The 6,209-nt window shown below is 33.5% G+C and overlaps 1 long non-coding RNA gene across 1 annotated transcript; it reads right to left on the reverse strand.

Annotated features, from left to right (window-relative positions):
* Positions 1-374: 374 nt before the first annotated feature.
* On the reverse strand, positions 375-4,956 carry LOC145788737 (uncharacterized). The gene is made up of 4 exons (XR_014362308.1): positions 4,293-4,956; positions 1,200-1,451; positions 670-915; positions 375-492 (listed from the first exon to the last, which is right to left on the reverse strand). It is a non-coding gene; the product is annotated as an uncharacterized LOC145788737 (long non-coding RNA).
* Between the last annotated feature and the right edge of the window lie 1,253 nt (positions 4,957-6,209).

Raw genomic sequence — 6,209 nt, forward strand, 5'->3', positions numbered from 1 at the left:
TGTGGCTCACCCTTTATGGGAACATCATTTTCAGGTTCAGGTGATAAACTACCTCCAAGGACTTAGCTTGGGAGGGTTTGGCTTCTGGATTGGAGAAGACTACCTTTAGTTAATTGTCTTTAATTATTAGTACATGTAAACATTCAAGCCTAGGGCTTTTCTTTTGTTGAGTTAGAACTCATATTTTTGTATCCAAGTGTTGGCTTGGAAAGATGTAAGCCTGTAGGGCGTTTTATCCGATGTTACATGTAATACTTTATTTGGTAATACTCTGATGAATGAATTAATAAATTGTCTTCTTTAAATAATGCATGTCAATGATATATAATGGGTTAATTTTGAGGGCGTTACATATCTTTTCTTCTCTGGACGAGGGGAAGGGGAGCTTTTGTCCAGTCCTAAAACAATAGCTGAATACCTGTCCAATAATCTTTGATGGTCTAAAGTTGCTTCATCAACAGAAGGTATTTCTCCATTAGTTCTAACGACATGCTGCACAAATACAGCTACATAATAGTGAGTTTATTTATAACAAGTCATCACTAAACCATAGCAGATAGAAGCACATATGACAAATATGTGGAGAATGTCTAAATCAACCTCATAGCATTAGATATTGTTGTATTTCTTTATGTAGAATGGAGTTGTTTACTGTTTTTGTGTTGGTACCTCAAATATGGAACTGGTTAGGCTAAACTCTGGTGGTCTGTCTACACATTCTACTGGAGTGTCAGGTGATCTGCTGTGTAAATCTATCCAGGTGCCGTGTCCGCCTGCTGTTAATGTCTATAAATTCTGGTTTGTGTTGTGTTTGCTTTAGTTTAGCTGCTATGAATAGCTGCCCAGGTGCTGTGTGGGAGTGTGTCTTTGCCTTGCTGCTGTTGATTCTGCCTTGCTGCTGCTAGCTCTGTTTTGCTGCCGAGTGTTTTAATGGTTATGGAAATTGTGATGTCAAGTACACGTAAAAATCTATAGTGCAACTCATAAACTAATAATGGGGCTTTTAGTTATTATTTAACACAATAGTCTATGGCTGCTATCCTGACTTGTAGAAACACTAACTTAAAATATTTGAAGTCTCCAATGTATTTTTTCCACCATCAGATCTATATATAGCTAAAACTTGAAATATGCTTCATATCAAGCACTATAATACACTGTCTACATAAAGAGATTGGCTAGAGAGAGATCATGAAAACCTTAAAATTAGGAGCATTTCTTCTTGTATTGATCACATTTCTTGTAACATATTTCTTCTTCAACTCTTTAATCTTGCTTCCATGTTCTCAACTCAAAGTTCTGTGGCTGCTATCAGAAGGTGGGCTGAAGACCAACATGGATCCAATTTGCTTGTGCCTAAGCGATAATGGTTTAATGTTGCCCCTTCCAAAACCCAGTTTTTTGGCTGGTTCGCTTGGTAATGGAGGGTGAAAACAGCCGTCTCTTCATCTCTTGCATCAATAGAAAAAGAATAACCACTTTGATTGTTACTAGTATAAATGTTTGGATTACCATATCGATATGATACATACATAGAATCAATAAATCCAAAGCCAGATATTTTACAGTCATAAAACCAAATATACATAGAATCAATAAATCCAAAATGAAATCTCGAAGTGATTATATATTCCTCACCACTTGTAGAATCCTAAACTTACTTGTAGAATCCTAAAACATCCTCATGCTTCAGTAACTTCTTTAATGATTGATAGACCCATACAAAACAGAACCCTTCAGTTCTAGTCTATAAATATCCAAAGATAGAGGCAGTTAGGAAAATATAATAGTAATGTATAAAAATAGTAGATACTAAGAAAATTTGGCAATTGGAGTAGGCTGATTCAGATCACATGGTCAGAATGTGATGAGGTAGTTTTATATGCAATAGTAATTTAGAAATAGTAGATACTAAGAAAATTAGGCAATTGGAACAAAGAAATGAACACTTGCTTTCAAAATTATATATACATATTGGAACCAACAATGTAAGGACATCGATTCGGGTACAGTGTTCAAGTATCAAATCTTCACAAATTTAAATCTTATGACATTGAAATATGTATCTAAATATTAAATATAGTTACGAGGATGCGTCCTAGATACACACACATATATATATTACATATGATATAATATTATAAATTATGTAGAAATGTATATGAAATTAGATAGGATCTAGGAGAAAAATACGAAATTTCTATCTTTTATCTATAAAAATATTCTATTACTAAGAACTGTGAGTTCTTATTCAAATATAATAAAAAAAATTACATAATCGAAGGGTTCAAATTAAATATGGTGTTGGACACACATTCACACTCATACCCTTGTCTAATGACATTGAAATATGTATCTAACTATTAAATATAGTTACAAGGATGCGTCATAGACACACACACATATATATGTGTATATATTACATATTATGTAATATTATAAATTATGTAGAAATGTATATGACATTAGATAGAATCTAGGAGAAAAATATGAAATTTCTATCTTTTATTTATAAAAGTATTCTATTACTAAGAACTGTGAGTTCTTATTCAAATATAATAAAAAAAAATTACATAATCGAAGTGTTCAAATTAAATACGGTGTCGGACACACATTCACACTCATACCCTTGTCATATTTGGTGAATCCGAGTATTTTAAATATTCTCACAAGGGAGTGGGAGACAAAAAATTCATATGCCATGGGTACACCAACCGACCTAGTGTACTAAACTTTCTAAGAAAGAGGGTCCACAATTCAGGGGGAGAGATAAAGTTTTAGAGTGTACTCAGCTCTCTCACAAGGGGTATTCATTACTGTAATGAAAATAAAGAGAAAAGAAAAGAAAATTGCAGGCAGCACAACTATATCTAATAAATAGAATTACATTTCTCTATGCAGTAAGAAATTAGGTAGAGCAAAGCAAATCATCTATATCTAATAAATAGAATTACATTTCTCAAAACTTCAAGAATTTTTTCATTTTGAAGGTCCAAGCTATATATAGTGGTGACACATAGGTTATAAAAGCTTATTCTAGTCCTGCCTGGTCGTTATAGACTTCTAGTGGACAATGAGAAAATTTCAGAGATTCCAGTTTGTTATGGCAATTTATGCCGGAACAAAAATATTAATGTGGCCTAAACTACAGAGTGCAGAAATTGGAAAGTAAACATTACTGATATCAAGCAAGTGATCAATAGCATAGAAATATTTACTATTATCTGCATCCCTATATGATCGTTAAACAAACTTCCAATTTTGAAAAAATAAAAGTGGCCAACACAAGAAACATGTATTATTACTTTTTTGTTACATTAACAAATTACTCCAAATTCCAATAATTAGCACTATTCCTTTTCCTCACAACAACAACAAGAAGCATGTTTTATAGCATGAGATGGGTTTAACTACATAGGTCCAATTTGTTTCCACTTAATTGCACCTTATTTAGATTAAAATTTGAATTCACATGCTAAGTAGTTGTACTTCAAAAGGTAGAAACTTTTCAAGTTTTCATTTTATTTTCTTTTTCAACTTAAAAATCTCAAAATACTAACGTTGGTTTTTAGAAACTTTTTTTTTAAAAAAAATTCTTTCAAAGCAACACTTATACAGCCAATATACAACACAATTGCTTCTCAAATCTAAACGAAATCGCTTGTCACTTCAGCAGCATATTGTGCCTTATGTTGAAAACCCCTCTCATTTCTTATGCATCTTCTAACCTCTAACTTCGTATTTTAGATGTTCAAAATTGAATGTTTAATTTTGAACTTCTAATCAGCAGCATTTACAAGTTAAACCTGAGATCATCAGCTAAACAGTTTGGGGAAATGCAGTGTCCTCTTAGATTTATAATACAAAATTAAAACTTTTAAATCAATTCAAGGTTAAAAGGGCAGTTAGGATTACCAGGAGAGCCAAAAGTATAACAACCAATCCGAACAAATAGTATGCTTAACCTGACAATTAAAAATAACCTATAATTTAGAGCCCTAGCAACAACTTCATGCACATGAACTATAATACTAATCAATTGAAGGTTTTTCACTTTGACATTTTATCAAACACTTGGTGAATATACTATATAACCCAATTTCAACATAACCCATTTCCCTGAACCACCCATCAATGAAAATCTCTTATTTAGCATATCAAATTCTCATTAAAAAAAATTAACATCAATCAATTAAACCCTAAAAGAACAAAAAAAAGTTGACATAAAGACAGAGCGAGAGAGATCAGAAATAGATGGAGAGAGAGAGAGAGAGAGACGCGCACACACATACCAGAAACACACATACCAGAAAGACAGAGCGAGAGAGATCAGAAATAGAAGCCCATGGCTTATCAGGAGTCGCATTGTCTACAGCTGAAACCACATTCAACTCAGGATTCAGGGCCACAGGATTTTGGCCTCTGCCTCCCCTTCCTCCACGACCACCTGACCCAGATCGACCTCCAATAGGTGTGTAAACCTTCGAATCAGCCATACCACCACCAACTCCATGAGAATGGACACTCCTAGCCATCGGAAGGGCATCAAGCTTCGATACCAGATTTCTCGCCCTAGCAAAAAAGAGGCTGTCTGGGATATACTTATTCGCGATCTACAACAGCTTCCTCACTCCCCTCCATTTCTACGATGTTTGACCACCGAGATTGGAGAAGATTTAGGGCAGAAGCTGTTAGGGTTGAAGTTTCCTCGTGGATAAGATCACACGGGATCAGATCCTCCCGATCCACACCAGACATGGAAGCCTTCATACGATTAAGCTCCTCTCTTAACTCCTCAAAGGGCTTCGACTGAGTAACTCGCCGAAACGGATCCCCCTGTGCAACCTCCACCGAAGCTAACCCCAACGATGCAACCCCTTTCTCTCTTTCATTCATCGCCAGAATATCACTCGTCAACCCTTCCATAGATTCCACAAAGGAAGAAGGGTTCAAATTGGCCTCACATACACAAAGGCTACTCACTGGTTCTAAATTTTTTTAATTTTTTTTTCTGTTTCCCAGGTACAAAACGACGTAGTTTTTTGATTGGCGACCAAATTTTTTTTGTCGCCAAAAAAATTTATTTCCCCCCTCCATGTTTCAAATTTCCCTCCACAAACTTTTGGCGACCAAAAGACCAAATTAGTCGCAGAAAAAGTACTTTCGCCGACAAACTTTTTTAGTCGCCAAATCTCAATCAACGGCGACTAAAATATCGGTCGCTAAAAATACAAATTTGGCGACTAATTTTTTTTAGTTGCTGAAAATAAATTTTTGGTGACCAAAAATTTGGTCGCCAAAAAATATGTGACCTTCCGCGACCAAATTTGTAGTTAGTCGGGAAAATTATACAACTTTCTGCGACCAACTCATTTTTTGGTCGCCAAAATATAACCTTCTGCGACCAATAATATTTGGTCGCCAAAAACAATGATCATTCGCGACTAATTAATATTTGGTCGCCAAATGTCATTTTTTTGCGACTAAAATTTTTTTGGTCGGCAAAAGTGGTCGCCAAATGTGTTAATTCTTTATAAAGATTAATAATTAAAATTCTAAACTTTTTCATATGTTTGTAAAAAACAATTTCAACAGACCACATGCTTGTAATTTTCCCAATAAAGAACCACACATAACCCTATAATTCTAAGCAAATAAACTCTAAACAAAGGATTTTGGGTGGTCGTTGTGGTAAGGGCACATCAGTCATTATTGTACAGTCAAATGAGTTTATTTTAGAATCTATTTTGATGATTTAAATTATTTACATTTTAAAGTATATCAAATAGAATATATCTGTAAAAAATTAAATTAATTGGATATCGTTAACCTTTTCATCCACTCGCAATTTAGGCCCTAAAAGTCTCTTTCAAACACCCAAAATTAAATTGTATTTAATAAATAATTTCATGTTTACATTAAGGCCTAGTTTGTCAACTATACATTTTAGCTAAAAAATAAAAAAAATTACTATAAATTGTCATATTATTCTCTCTATTTTTTGCACATCATTTTATAAAAAATTTAAAAAATTACTAAAATAACCTATTCGTAAGCAAGGCCAAATTTGCAAAAAAATGTAATTATCAATCATGATTTTTCAACGTACTATTATCAAACTTTCACTTCAAATATGAATTTAAAAACATAATTACTAAACACTGTTTCAGAAAAAGAAAAAAAATGTGTTTAATAATCATGATTTTATG

Source organism: Camellia sinensis, chromosome 2, assembly GCF_055761805.1.
Source record: "Camellia sinensis isolate YWXY chromosome 2, ASM5576180v1, whole genome shotgun sequence".
NCBI lineage: Eukaryota > Viridiplantae > Streptophyta > Magnoliopsida > Ericales > Theaceae > Camellia > Camellia sinensis.